This window comes from Rhinoderma darwinii, chromosome 4, assembly GCF_050947455.1.
Source record: "Rhinoderma darwinii isolate aRhiDar2 chromosome 4, aRhiDar2.hap1, whole genome shotgun sequence".
NCBI lineage: Eukaryota > Metazoa > Chordata > Amphibia > Anura > Rhinodermatidae > Rhinoderma > Rhinoderma darwinii.
This window is the reverse complement of record NC_134690.1, coordinates 170748668-170764141: the sequence shown is the minus strand read 5'-3', so window position 1 is coordinate 170764141 and position 15474 is coordinate 170748668. Positions and strand designations below refer to the sequence as shown.

Here is a 15474-nt window from a genome sequence, read left to right as displayed (position 1 = left end):
GAGGTATAGTGTAACAGACCACCTCGTTCCAGAAAATCTGCACAGGAGGCCAAGGTGACGTCACTCATAGATGAGTCTTTACAGATTTAGATGGGAAGGAGGTGAAAACTGCCTGAAGATTGTTAGTTTTATGCCAGATTTTAGTAAAATAATTTTTGTTGGTTTGTGGTATTAATCAGGCATCTATAGGACCTGATGGGGGTGGGATTTACAAATGTTTTGGATTATCAGATGAGTGTGTAGAGGTATATAACATTTCGTGGTTTTTTTTTGAGAATAAATAAGAGTCCACCTCTGAACAATAGTTCATCCGAATCATATACAGTATGTACAAGACAGGATACACGGTAGTAACGATGCACGAGGTAAATTATACGGGGACCACTCTCACCTTCTTGTTCATCACAAAGAGTGGAGCTGGAGGTGCTCGCTGAGATTGTAACCTAGCAAAAGGTAAGACAGCCAACATTTACACTGACTGTAGGTACACTTTAGGCATCGCCCACGATATGGGGCCGATTGGTAGTAGGAACTTTGTTGGATCATAGGGTAAGCAAGAGATGACAAACCCGGCAAGGAGAGTATGTGCAGCCAGGTATCAGCAAATTGGCTTGTCCCTGGATTTAATAATGCCAACACTGTTTGTAGTAGCCTGCATGATATGCGAACGACATGACATAGGTAAAACAGAAAAAGTACCTATAAAAAGTGCACCCTGGCCAGATTACTCGTTCCAGCGGCTGCAGAACATACAACTACCCAGGGTAGGTGTGTATGACAATGTGCTCGTATGTGTAGACCTGTTTTCAGGGTGGCCTGAAGCCTGGCCAGTATTTACCCCACTGCAGATGTTGTGTGTAGTGACAGGGGAATAGTTTTTATCCCAAGTATTGAACTGGTGTGTGTACAATGACTAAGCTATCAGCATGTGGGTATACTAAATACTGAGGTTACGTTTTATGTGAAGTAATGGATGAGCATGCCTTAGCATTGGACTATTGGAGGCATGTGTGAAGAAGTATCCGGCACACAAACAAATGTGGTTCAATTTTTCGGTTTTATTATATTGAATTTGATGCCATGGGCAAGGTGCGTGCAACGTTTCGGTCCACAGACCTTCGTCAGGCTCTACAGGTGTACAAAATATTACACGTAAATATATTGGCATCATATTTAAACAATAGGTGTAACATAATTCATAATACCAATGGTGAAGAGCAGAAATTAAAGAGAAACTTAAATAAAATAGAATAGAATAAAAGTATAGAATAAAAATGAGAACAGAGTCTTTTGACAAGACACATACAGAGTTCATATCTAATCAATATACATGTGATATTTCATTCGGAAAATACCTCGATATATAAATATTTTTTTAAATATGACCATATGTATGTAAATGGGTGACATCCCTTCCAGTGCACAATATTCAATTCAAAGCACAGCGGTATAATACAGAGTATCACATAGAAATTATATTAAAATAGCTGTCAAGTGTGATGGACACAATACAACAGTGAATAATGCGGCTGTGAAAAACAAAGCAAAGTATATATAATATAATAATCAGCGTTCCTGTAGATATTCCCTATATCTGGTTCCCAAACTTAAGGAAAAGAGCATTGCAACATAGACAACATAGACAACAGAGCATACATTTTTTCATTGATATAGAGGCAGTATCCCTCACCATTTAGGAAAGCATAGAATCAATTGAGGAGGAGGATGGAAATCCACATGGGAAACCTGCAAATCTTTGGAGGAGTAGCATCATATGTATCCCTATCTGGGGTGCTGTCAATGTGTTGCCAGTGCATACAGGATCAAACATTACCCCCAAACTCTGACAGTCATGGAGTAGGCAGAGTGCATTACGTTTTGGTATAAGACATAGCGTTGTTAAAAAGCATGTCAGTGGTAAAGAGTGAAAGATGTAAGATATTTACCTAGATCCCACTTGGCGTTTGTCTATTCTGTTGTTGAGCGCTGCAGTCAGTATGGCGGCTTGCCGCTTGGTTCTTGGCGCTAACTGTAGTGTAAACCTCTGTGGTTTAAATGCTGTGAGCGTGGGGCGGGCGGTGGGCGGTACTCCAGTGTGTATGATGCTTAAATCGTCACTCCGATGGTGTTCAGATAGGATATGAGGGTGTGTCAAATGATGTGGCTGGCAGGGGGCGTGTCTACCGGAGGGGATTCCACTCACTCTCAGACTAGACTGTGGGACGGCCGTGCTTATGAACGTCATGGTGGGCGTTCCTCTGGGTAATGTGTCGTATGTCGTGGCGAGGAGGGGGCGTGTCTAACGGAGAGTGTTCTGCTCAATCCAAGACCCGGATATTTGTTGGCCGTGCTATGCCCCAATTTCTACCATGTTAAGAGAGCATATATAGGGGAGAAGGTTAGTAGGAGTTGTTTAGCACACTTTAATAGGCATCTAGTAATCATATGATACTATAAATTGTCTTATGTTGTACAGAATAGTATCGATGGTCAGATATGGTCACGCAAAACTTGGGCTAATTTCCTTAATAAATCATATATTATGTTATAAATTATACATTATAGGATAAAGTAACGGCAGGTGTCATTTCAACATACTATGGTATTAGTTGCTTTTTTATAAACATATACATGTGTGATATTATCGTTCCGTATGCGTTACCACTGTAACATCTACCATATTAGACTTAAAGAGGCTCTGTCACCAGATTTTGCAACCCCTATCTGCTATTGCAGCAGATCGGCGCTGCAATGTAGATTACAGTAACGTTTTTATTTTTAAAAAACGAGCATTTTTGGCCAAGTTATGACCATTTTTGTATTTATGCAAATGAGGCTTGCAAAAGTACAACTGGGCGTGTTTACAGTAAAAGTACAACTGGGCGTGTATTATGTGTGTACATCGGGGCGTTTTTACTTCTTTTACTAGCTGGGCATTAGGAATGGGAGTGTATGATGCTGACGAATCAGCATCATCCACTTCTGTTCGTTAACACCCAGCTTCTGGCAGTGCAGACACACAGCGTGTTCTCGAGAGATCACGCTGTGACGTCACTCACTTCCTGCCCCAGGTCCTGCATCGTGTCGGACACATCGGCACCAGAGGCTACAGTTGATTCTGCAGCAGCATCAGCGTTTGCAAGTAAGTAGCTACATCGACTTACCTGCAAACGCCGATGCTGCTGCAGAATCAACTGTAGCCTCTGGTGCCGATGTGTCCTCGCTCGTCCGACACGATGCAGGACCTGGGGCAGGAAGTGAGTGACGACACACCGTGATCTCTCGAGAACACGCTGTGTCTGCACTGCCAGAAGCTGGGCGTTCTGAAGAGAAGTGGATGATACTTCTCGTCAGAACGCCCAGCTAGTAAAAGAAGTAAACACGCCCAGATGTAACACACATAATACACGCCCAGTTGGACTTTTACTTTAAACATGCCCAGTTGGACTTTAGCAAGCCTCATTTGCATAAATACAAAAATGGTCATAACTTGGCCAAAAATGCTCGTTTTTTAAAAATAAAAACGTTACTCTTATCTACATTGCAGCGCCGATCTGCTGTAATAGCAGATAGGGGTTGCAAAATCTGGTGACAGAGCCTCTTTAATGCTAAATATTAGAAATTTTCAAGGATACCGTAGTCCGGTTTGGCCGGATGAAGGTGTGCTATATACCATATAATGGATCAGCGTGTCTGTTATGGAGTAAAAAAATGCATTAGTTATCGTGAAAAGACATATTTAGATCATTATTATGCATACAGTTATGTTCTATGATTACAAAAAGCTGCCAACTTCATAATCCCTATTCAAGCCTCGGGGCTCAAGTGTCTGCAATCTATGGATCCAGTATGCTTCCCTACGTTTCAATGTCCTAATTCTATCACCTCCTCTCCTGGGTGCTGGTATATGCTCTATTACCTGGAATTGTAGTTGCGAGATGTTATGTGTTCTTGTTAAGAAGTGCGCGGGGATTGGTAATTAGTTTTTTTTACAGCGTATGTTACTCTTATGTTGTCTGATTCTATCCCGTATGCGCTGTGTCGTTTCACCAACGTATGCTAGTCCACAGGGGCATTTTATCATATAAACGACATAATTAGTATTACAAGTGAAGTACTCGTTCACCGGTATACGTTCGCCTGTCTGAGGATGCTGTAATGTATTGCCCTTGATCACATGGGAGCACTGCATGCAGGATCGGCATGGGAAAGTCCCTTGTTTGGGGGTGTTCAGGAAGGTTTGTCTCGGGGGCCTCTTGGCTGAACCAACATCCGCTTTTACCAACTTGTCCCTAAGGTTACGTGGTCTTTTAGAGCATGGGAGGAAAGGAGCTTGGAATTCTGTAATTTTAGGGTAAGCTTCTTTAAGGAGGGGCCAATGTTTTCTAATTATATGATGCACCTTATATGCGCAGGGATGGTATGTATGTACAAACTGTATGCGTTTAGGTTTAATCGTGCTCCTATTGCTGACAGTATTTTCTTGTGCCTCCAATAGTGTACGAGTCGGATAGCCCCTGTCCCTAAATTTTTGAGTCATGTTGGTCATTCTCATGGTTCTATTTACGGTGTCGTCCACTATCCTAGTTACTCGTTTAAATTGGGACTTCGGTAAAGATTTTTTGGTCGCTATTGGATGACAGCTGTCATAATGTAGGAGCCAATTCCTGTCTGTTTCCTTAGTAAACAAATCAGTGCTGAGGTTAGCCCCTATCACCCTTGATTACCATTGTGTCTAGGAAGCTAATCCTGGATGTATCATAGTTAAGAGTGAATTGAAGTTCTGGCCAAATGTTATTGAGGTACTCCAGGAATACAAGTAGTGACTCACTTGAGCCCTTCCACACGGAGAATATATCATCGATATATCTTTTCCAAAGCAGGATATGCTCCTTAAACGTGTTTGTAGGGTAGACAAAATTTTCTTCAAAATGGGCCATGAAGCTGTTGGCATATGGTGGTGCCACGTTGGACCCCATAGCCGTGCCTCTCTGTTGGATGTAATATGTGTCTTCAAAGAGGAAGTAGTTATCGGTTAAGATAACATTTAGTAGATCCAGACTGAGGTCTACAACCTGCCTTTCTTTGTCTGCCTTGGTGAGTATTGCCTCAACTGCTACAAGCCCTTTGGAATGTTCAATAGAAGTATAGAGGCTACACACATCCATGGTCACAAGGATGGCGTCGAGAGGTAGTTCATACAGAGTGTGGATGGTTTCTAAAAAGTCGGATGTGTCTAACAGAAAAGATCTTGTATTTTTCACTAGGGGAGTGAGCAATTTCTCCATGAATTTGGAGAGTGGAGTGAATAGTGAATCTGTTGAAGCTACTATTGGGCGGCCTGGAGGGTTGTCCAGGCCCTTGTGTATCTTGGGTAGTGTGTAAAACACAGGTGTGACTGGATGTCTATTAGTCAAGTAAGACACCGTGTCCTGGTCTATCGTACCTAGGGTCATGTGTTTTTTTAGGACATTTTGGATCTTCAATGCGATCCTATTAGTGGGGTCCTGGTTTACAGGTAAGTAGACAGAGGTGTCCCGTAATTGCCTGTGTATTTCCCTAAAGTAAGTGGACCTGTCCATGACTACAATTGCTCCCCCCTTACCTGCTGGTTTAATAATCAGATCCTTATCCCCGGTAAGGGAGGACAAGGCTTGTCTGTCCAGATTACTTAGATTGGCCTGGCATTTAAATTGGCCCAATCTGAAGTCATGGTTGAACCCATCCACATCTCTGTGGATCAGGTTAATGAATGTCTCCAATGCTGGTGAATTCTTTGGAGGGTTAAAGAAACTCTTGTTTCGTAGTCCAAAGTCTCGGCTGGTTATTGCAGGACTCCCTACAGGGTCGATTATTGTACCTTCGTTCCTTCGGGACTCCCCCATGCTGGAGAAGTAGACCCGGAGGCGTAGGGATCTGAAGAAGCGATTAAGATCCATATCAAGCTGGAATAAATCGTATCTATACGAGGGACAGAAGGAAAGGCCTTTTTGGAGGAGAAGTAACTGTGCTGGACTTAGGGTCTTGGATGAAATATTAACTACCAATGACTGTGATATTGGAGTCATACCTGCAATCTCGTCTCCATTGTCTGGTTGATTTCCTCCTGAGTGTTTTCGGCCTCTCCTCGTCCTCTTCTTGGGCGTCTGCCCCGTCGCTGGCCTAAAAAATGACCCCCATATGTTTATTTTATTCTATACTTTTATTCTATTCTATTTTATTTAAGTTTCTCTTTAATTTCTGCTCTTCACCATTGGTATTATGAATTATGTTACACCTATTGTTTAAATATGATGCCAATATATTTACGTGTAATATTTTGTACACCTGTAGTGCCTGACGAAGGTCTGTGGACCGAAACGTTGCACGCACCTTGCCCATGGCATCAAATTCAATATAATAAAACCGAAAAATTGAACCACATTTGTTTGTGTGCCGGATACTTCTTCACATGTGATTGGGTTGGGACCCTATTCGTGCACCTCCTTTAGTCTTGTGCGCTCTGAACCAATACCGACTATTGGAGGCATGTGTCAGTATTATGATTGTGTAAATGATAACGTCTCAGTGGAAGTAGATTCCCATTTGAAATATTATATTTGTTGTGAAAGGAAAATTTAAGAACAGAAAATTCAGATCAGGAACTATACCTGGATCTGGTCTGTGTGTGCACAGTATTATTTAATTTTGCTAAGGATTGAACTAGCTGTTTGATAAAAAAAACAAAACTGTGCAGTACATATAAAAAGAAGAGAAATCAGTTTGTATGTATCACTTTTAGTGTACTGCTCAATGTCAATGCTTAACATAAAGATGTCATTGTTAATGTTTTTCTTCAATTTAATTATCTGATTAAGATCAATTAATGATTATGCGATGAAAAGATTGTTCCTCACAGGAAGTTACCAACTGGGAGCAGAAGGTGTGAAAACCAAATTCTAATGGAATGTGGACGGCTAAGGGAAGGTAAACCGGTAGCACACAAGGCACTCTTGATGGCACTTGTATTGATGGTATGTGGCCTCAAATATGCCTCCAAGACTGCAAAGATCGATTTGGTAAGATCTAATTGGTATGTCCCAGGATTTACAGTGTTTGCTGGTAAATTCTGTTAGAGCTGTTGGCCTACAGAACAGTCCTGGCAGACCGGTGCCAACCTTATCATCATACCCACCTCCCACGAAGAGACCTTTAGAGGTCTTCCCAGGTAAGTTGTTTTTAGCTTCCTAAGATATTAGGTATATGTATAAGGGTGTTAATTTGAATCTCAGAGTAGGCAAGAAAGAAATTGGTTTGAGCCAGTATAGTATCTGTGAATATATCTGTGGGTAGGTAATTAGCTCAGATCAAGGTACAAATCCCACTGAAAAGAGTAACACCGAGTGCAAAATAAAATGTACCCAGTAGCTACACATTTTGAAGGTGCCCTGTCCAGTGGGACAGAGAAGTTTTTCTTACATAAAGGTGACATGAAACAGTAAAAAGTAAACAAAACTCCTTGGTGAGGCACTCCCGTTGCTGATATATGTGCAAAAAACAGTATTCAGAAATAAATGTTTTCTTCTCCAGGGTTTAAAATCAAACATATTACAAAAACTGTGCAACCCGTTTCAACCCCACACTGGGGTTTTCGTCAGGCATATATCAGCAACGGGAGCGCCTCACCAAGGAGTTTTGTTTACTTTTTACCATTTCCTGCCATATTTTGGACGCTGGGTGGATCTCCATTCTAGGAACCAGACACCCAGAGTCAGCTCCAGAGGCCGGCATACCACCCGACACGTTTTAAAGTTAAGTTGTGCTCATCATCCAGCACAACTCCATCAGGTGAACCTTCATTTGTTTCACCTACCTTCACTTGCACCCATTTCCAAACTATATCACCTTAGAGGAGCGCCGCATCTATCTCTTTTTGTATCCCTCTCTACTAAGTCTTACATAAAGGTGTTTGTTTGATTTAGTTTAACCCCTTCGCGCTCAGGTCAGTACTATTACGTCATGCTGAGCGCATCGTTCGCGCTCAGCTCAGTAATAGTACTGACCCGAGTTAACACGGCGCCATCTTTCCCCGGCGCGTGTTTGAGCTGTGATACCTGCTGTTTCCGACAGCAGGCTATCACAGCTTAGTGTGCAGGGACCGATCGCGGTGGTCCCCGCCGATTAACCCCTTAGAAGCCTGCTGCGTGCCCAGGCAGCTGATAACAGCCACATGTAGGGTATTGCCGTACCCGGGAGAACCAACATTACAGTTTATGAGGTGTATATCTCCGGTGGCGCATGCTGGGCACACTATATCGGACACTGAATTGGCATATATGTATAGGAAATTGCAAATTTCACTCTGCACCAACTGCTGCACATTATCTTTTACACAATACCTGTGGGGTCAAAATGCTCACTACACCTCTAGATGAATGCCTTAAGGGGTGTAGATTTTAAAACAGGGTCACTTCTCGGGGGTTTCAACTGTACCGGTACCTTAGGGGCTTCTGCGTACAAGACTTAGCACCAAAAAAGCTCCAGTAGGCCAAATGGTGGTCCTTTCCTTCTGAGCCCTGCCGTGTGCCTAGCAGCTAATAACAGCCACATGTAGGGTATTGCCGTACCCGGGAGAACCCACATTACAGTTTATGGGGTGTATGTCTCCGGTGGCACATGCTGGGCACAATATATCGGACACTGACATGGCATATATATAGAAAATTGCAAATCTCACTCTGCACCATCTGTTGCGCATTATCTTTTACACAATACCTGTGGGGTCAAAATGCTCACTACACCTCTAGATGAATTCCTTAAGGGGTGTCGTTTTTAAAACGGGGTCACTTCTCGGGGGTTTCAACTGTACTGATACCTCAGGGGCTTCTGCACACATGACTTCGCACCAGAAAATTCCCAGTAGGCCACATGGTGGTCCTTTCCATCTGAGCCCTCCCATGGGCCAAAACGGCAGTTTATCACCACAAATAGGGTATTGCCACACTCAGGACAAATTGGGCAACAAAATGGGGTATTTTATTCCTTGTGAAAATAAGAAATTTTGAGCCAAAACTACCTCTTATTGGAAAAAATTACATTTTTTTTAAATTCACAGCCCAATTCAAATAAATTCTGTGAAAAAACTGTGGGGTCTAAATGGTCACAACACCCATAAATAAATTCCTTGAGGGGTGTAGTTTCCAAAATGGGGTGACTTCTGGTGGGTTTCCATTGCTTTGATACCTCTGGGGCTCTGCAAATGCAACATGGCACCCGAAAACCAATCCAGCAAAATCTGGGCTCCAAAGAACACATAGCACTCCTTTCCTTCTGAGTCCTCCCATGGGCCCAAACGGCAGTTTATCACCACAAATGGGGTATTGCCGCACTCAGGACAAATTGGGCAACAAAATGGGGCATTTTGTTCCCTGTGAAAATAAGAAATTCTGATCAAAAATGACATCTTATTGGAAAAATTGTCATTCTTTTAATTTCACAGCCCAATTCAAATACGCGCTGTGAAAAAACTACGGGGTCAAAATGGTAACAATAACCATAAATGAATTCCTTGAGGGGTGCAGTTTCCAAAATTTTTGGGGGATTCCTACTGTTTTGGCACCTCAACACCTCTCCAAACCTGGCATGCTGCCTACAATATATGCTAATAAAAAAGAAGCACCAAAATGCACTAGGTGCTTCTTTGCTTCTGGGGCTTGTGTTTTAGTCCACGAGCGCACTAGAGCCACATGTGGGACATTTCTAAAAACTGCAGAATCTGGACAATACATATTTAGTAGTGTTTCTCTGGTAAAACCTTCTTTGTTACAGAAAAAAATAGAATAAAATTGAAATTCAGCAAGAAAAAGGAAATTTGCAAATTTCACCTCCACTTTGCTTTAATTCCTGTGAAATGCCTGAAGGGTTAAAAAACCTTCTAAATGCTATTTTGAATACTTTGAGGGGTCTAGTTTTTAAAATGGGCTATTGAAATTTTCTTAAAAATATGAGAAATTGCAGTTTATGTTCTAAGCCTTGTAACATCCAAGAAAAATAAAATAATGCTCTAAAAACTATTCAGATCTAAAGTAGACTTATGGAAAATGTGAACTAGTAACTATTTTGGCTGGTATAACCATCTGTTTTACAAGCAGATGCATTTAAATTCGGAAAAATGCTATTTTTTCACATTTTTCTCTAAATGTTGCAATTTTTCACAAATAAACACTGAATATATCGACCAAATTTTACCACTAACATAAAGCACAATGTCTCACGAGAAAACAATCTCAGAATCGCTTGGATAGGTTTAAGCATTCCGACGTTATTACCACATAAAGTGAAATATGTCAGATTTAAAAAATGGGCTCTGAGCCTTAAGGCCCAAACTAGGCTGCGACCTTAAGGGGTTAAGGGCTTGTCATTGTTATTGTATGCACTTAGAACAACTTTTATAGAGTATGCAGATGTTATCACCAGATGAGCATTTATTTTAACAATTGATAGAGGTTGGGTCCCCAGCAAGTGCCAACAAACTTAAATTAAAGACTTATCAAAATGATGAACTCCATCACTAAGATGCGGCAGGCACAGTCTGAGCCTGAATACAACGTGTTTGTCATGAACTGAAGGCAGTGTCACAATTCTAAGCAGACGTGTAGACAAGGAACTTGCCGGAGGAAGAGGATTTCAATGCAGAGGGTTTGAGGCAATCATAATAAAACTCCACTAATCCGCCTACGAGGGAACTAACCCCAGGCTCAAAGTACACCGGTGATATACACTAACAAGAGACGGTGTCTGACAGGTGAGAAGAACCAAACCAAGTCCTGCTGACATCAGTGAAGTAAAGGTCAAAGACCTGAGTGAACCAGTCAGAAACATCCAAGTATTTTACGGAGGAAGATAAGTAAGTGACCAGGAGGTGGGTAATAATAAATCCCCCACTGGATACCATTGTACAGTCTGACTCCACAACTGTGTGGGTTACCCTACAGGTTACAGTCAGTGAAGAGCAGAGGATAGAAGAGTTTGAAGATGTACAGGACTTGTCAATGCACTGATGGGAGTCAAAACCCAAACCTGAGGGGAAATACATGAGATTGGTGGTAGCATTATATTCTGTGGCCTTATTATTTATATTGTTTGAGGTTTATAATCATAATATATAATCTCTGTAATCTAATATGAGAAGAAGGGGGGTCTGTGAAGGATGGTCCATTTGCTTACATTCTCTGTATTAAATTGAATTATGAATTATCGAGCAGGATGCCAGATCATGCAGAGATGTAATTTCTATTCTATCTGCAATGACCCCCCCCCCCCTATTTCACAGATATATAATCTCTGAATTTTCTTTCTGTAGCCTTGAGTAAGCAGTTAGCGGACTGGCTGAACGCCCAGACATGAATTTATCACATTTCTTATTATTTGTCTCTATTTAAATAACTCCTACCATCCTCCATTTAGAGGCCAACATGTGAAGGTGAAAGCCTGACGTAAGCATCAAACTAAAATTATAATATTACATTTAAAATGTAATGTATGTCTGCGAATTGGCTCAATATGAAATATCCTCATTGTATGCTCTTGGCTAAATCAGAGTTATTGTCATATTGTAAACGATTTGCTGAAATCAAGCCTATTCCCCTTTTGAAAGATATTATTGTAATTGTTTTTGGCAATAAACTTTAGAGGAGTATTTGTGAGCATATAAGCAATGTCTGTGTCTCTTACTTCTCTCCAATATGTATCGATATAATCTATGAGCTGGATCTGGATAAATTCCCGGAGTGAGTGTCTGTTGGAACACTCGTCTAAAATTTCAGTCTAATATATTTTGAACCATGACTTCATCAACATAGGAATTCAAAGAACACCCAAGGTAAAATCCAAGTCATGGTCTGCACTAAGAATAACAGTTTTGCCTGGATTACTCTTTGCTTAAAATAGAATAGAGCGACTTCCAGGGCTGGAACGCCTGGCGCGGCCACTTCATACCATGGCTTCATTAGCGCTGCAAATCTTACATCTGCAAACCAATTAATTTGGTGACATTTGCCACCAAGAAAGAGTGGTTAACTTCCCGCTGACAGTGGTGAGCCAACCTTTCATTGCCCTGGTCTGGGACGCCTGAAGCCACCACCTGGTCGCTTGTGAAATAGAGGGCAGAGATGAGGGGAGTGTGCATATTGACTTGGCTGCCTGGGGAAGGCCTGTTACAGCAGCCCCCAGAATCAAAGACTTTTCTGGTGCAGACCACATGTTTGCTCCAGTTGGCGCTATCTTTAACAGTCCATCGGCCAGCTGGGCCGAGGACACAGACTCGCCAAACACTGGTCTTTTGTGCGTGGATTATTTACCCTGAGAGCAGAAACCCTGCTGTGCCCTGCCATAGAGGGACCTGCAGTTACTAAGAGCCTAATCCATTGATGTGACCACCCACTGTACCTGCACGAATCTAGAAAGGGGACAAGGGTTGATAACAACTTTAGATTGCAGCTTCTTGCCTAACAGGCCAACGAGTAAACTCTTTTTAATACCCCTAAACAGCCTGCCTCAGAGAAGTCAGACAGAGTATTTCCCTCCCTGGATTTGTACAAATATCAAGGAGTACTGGACCTTCCCTAAATAACTGCTTAGTGCCCTTTTCCTCTATATATACTGTATATATATACAGTGGAGGAAATAAGTATTTGATCCCTTGCTGATTTTGTAAGTTTGCCCACTGTCAAAGTCATGAACAGTCTAGAATTTTTAGGCTAGGTTAATTTTACCAGTGAGAGATAGATTATATAAAAAAAAAAAAAGAAAATCACATTGTCAAAATTATATATATTTATTTGCATTGTGCACAGAGAAATAAGTATTTGATCCCCCGCCAACCATTAAGAGTTCAGCCTCCTCCAGACCAGTTACACGCTCCAAATCAACTTGGTGCCTGCATTAAAGACAGCTGTCTTACATGGTCACCTGTATAAAAGACAGGACTCAATTAATCAGTCTGACTCTAACCTCTACAACATGGGCAAGACCAAAGAGCTTTCTAAGGATGTCAGGGACAAGATCATAGACCTGCACAAGGCTGGAATGGGCTACAAAACCATAAGTAAGACGCTGGCTGAGAAGGAGACAACTGTTGGTGCAATAGGAAGAAAATGGAAGACATACAAAATGACTGTCAATCGATATCGATCTGGGGCTCCATGCAAAATCTCACCTCGTGGGGTATCCTTCATCCTGAGGAAGGTGAAAGCTCAGCCGAAAACTACACGGGGGGGGGGGGATTTGTTAATGATCTCAAGGCAGCTGGGACCACAGTCACCAAGAAAACCATTGGTAACACATTACGCCGTAATGGATTAAAATCCTGCAGTGCCCGCAAGGTCCCCCTGCTCAAGAAGGCACATGTACAGGCCCATCTGAAGTTTGCAAATGAACATCTGGATGATTCTGAGAGTGATTGGGAGAAGGTGCTGTGGTCAGATGAGACTAAAATTGAGCTCTTTGGCATTAACTCAACTCGCCGTTTTTGGAGGAAGAGAAATGCTGCCTATGACCCAAAGAACACCGTCCCCACTGTCAAGCATGGAGGTGGAAACATTATGTTTTGGGGGTATTTCTCTGCTAAGGGCACAGGACTACTTCACTGCATCAATGGTAGAATGGATGGAGCCATGTACCGTCAAATCCTGAGTGACAACCTCCTTCCCTCCACCAGGACATTAAAAATGTCTCGTGGCTGGGTCTTCCAGCACGACAATGACCCAAAACATACAGCCAAGGCAACAAAGGAGTGGCTTAAAAAGAAGCACATTAAGGTCATGGAGTGGCCTAGCCAGTCTCCAGACCTTAACCCCATTGAAAACTTATGGAGGGAGCTGAAGATCCGAGTTGCCAAGCGACAGCCTCGAAATCTTAATGATTTACAGATGATCTGCAAAGAGGAGTGGGCCAAAATTCCATCTAACATGTGTGCAAACCTCATCATGAACTACAAAAAACGTCTGACTGCTGTGCTTGCCAACAAGGGTTTTGCCACCAAGTATTAAGTCTTGTTTGCCAAAGGGATCAAATACTTATTTCTCTGTGCATAATGCAAATAAATATATATTATTTTGACAATATGATTTTTTTTTTATTTTTTTATATAATCTATCTCTCACTGGTAAAATTAACCTAGCCTAAAAATTCTAGACTGTTCATGACTTTGACAGTGGGCAAACTTACAAAATCAGCAAGGGATCAAATACTTATTTCCTCCACTGTATATATATATATATATATATATATATATATATATATATATATATATATCCTCGTGTTACTGCTTAGATTCTGGGCCATTGCCTCTACCTCTTATAGTCCCACCTTTAAATATTTTGCAGGGAGGTCCCTTATATCATGTCTTATGCAAACCCCCTCTGCAGTCAACCCTCTGACATATACTTTTGTCCTGGAAAAGGTACGGAATGCGTGAAAAAGCAGAAAGCACAATATCAGCGAAAACTGTTATGGTCCTTTATGACAATTGCATGCATATTGTCGATGGTGGGGCATCCCACCACACCAAGAGATGATAAAATGAGCTCAAATTGGACTCTTCCTAAACCTGAGGACTCTGACATCCCCGCTAATTTTAGACCCAACTCTCTATTGAATTCAGATATAAAAATATTTGCCAAGGTATTATCCGAAAGGTTGCTCCACATCATCCCAGACATTATTTCACCTGACCCATAGGGATTTGTTGCTGGTAGACAGGCCCCTGATGGCACCAGACGCTTTATCGATTTAATTCAATGGGTAGAGAACTATAAGACACCTTCATTGCTGTTAGCTTTAGACGCAGAAAAGGCGTTTGATCGGTTGAACTGGTTGTACCTCTCTAGTACCTTGGAGAAATTTGGATTATGAGGATTTATAAAATATGCAATTCTTGTGTTGTATTCAAAACCATCATCTAGAGTGATAGTGTCTGGTTTCCTTTCAGATTCCTTTCTTATAACTAATGGTACATGTCAGGGGTGCCCACTATCCCCAATTATATTTGCCCTAATGATGAAACTGCTGGCCGCTTCTATCAGAGAAAAGTCTGAGATTCAGGGGGTACAGGTAGGGGTGGTTACACTCACGATGTACTTTTATCGCTATCACAGTCGTAGGTGTCTCTGGGGGCGGTCCAAACTTCCCTAGCTGAGTTTGGAAATGTATCATATTACAAGGTCATCTCATCCAAATCTCAGGTCCCGAATATGGGCATAGACAACACCACTCAGACATTACAGGCTGCCACTTATCCGTATACTTGGAACTCTGATAATATACAATATCTAGGCATCAAGCTTACATACCCAAGCTCCCTTCTTTTCAACATAACTATTCACCCTTGATTCCTAGAAATTTCCATTTATTAGATAAGCTGTCAACTTTATTCATTTCCAGGGCTGGCAGGATAGCGCTAGTTAACATTAGCGCTAGTGTCATTAACAAACTCCT

The 15474-nt window shown here is 41.7% G+C and overlaps 1 long non-coding RNA gene across 1 annotated transcript in view; it reads right to left on the bottom strand.

Moving 5' to 3' along the window:
• Positions 1–1047: 1047 nt before the first annotated feature.
• The window catches only part of LOC142759560 (uncharacterized), a 57947-nt gene continuing 43520 nt past the window's right edge, over positions 1048–15474 (bottom strand). The window contains exons 2-4 of the long non-coding RNA XR_012883150.1: positions 6071–6162; positions 3636–3693; positions 1048–1594 (exon numbers count right to left, since the gene is read on the bottom strand). This is a non-coding gene — a long non-coding RNA (uncharacterized LOC142759560). The remainder of the gene's footprint in view (positions 1595–3635; positions 3694–6070; positions 6163–15474) is intronic.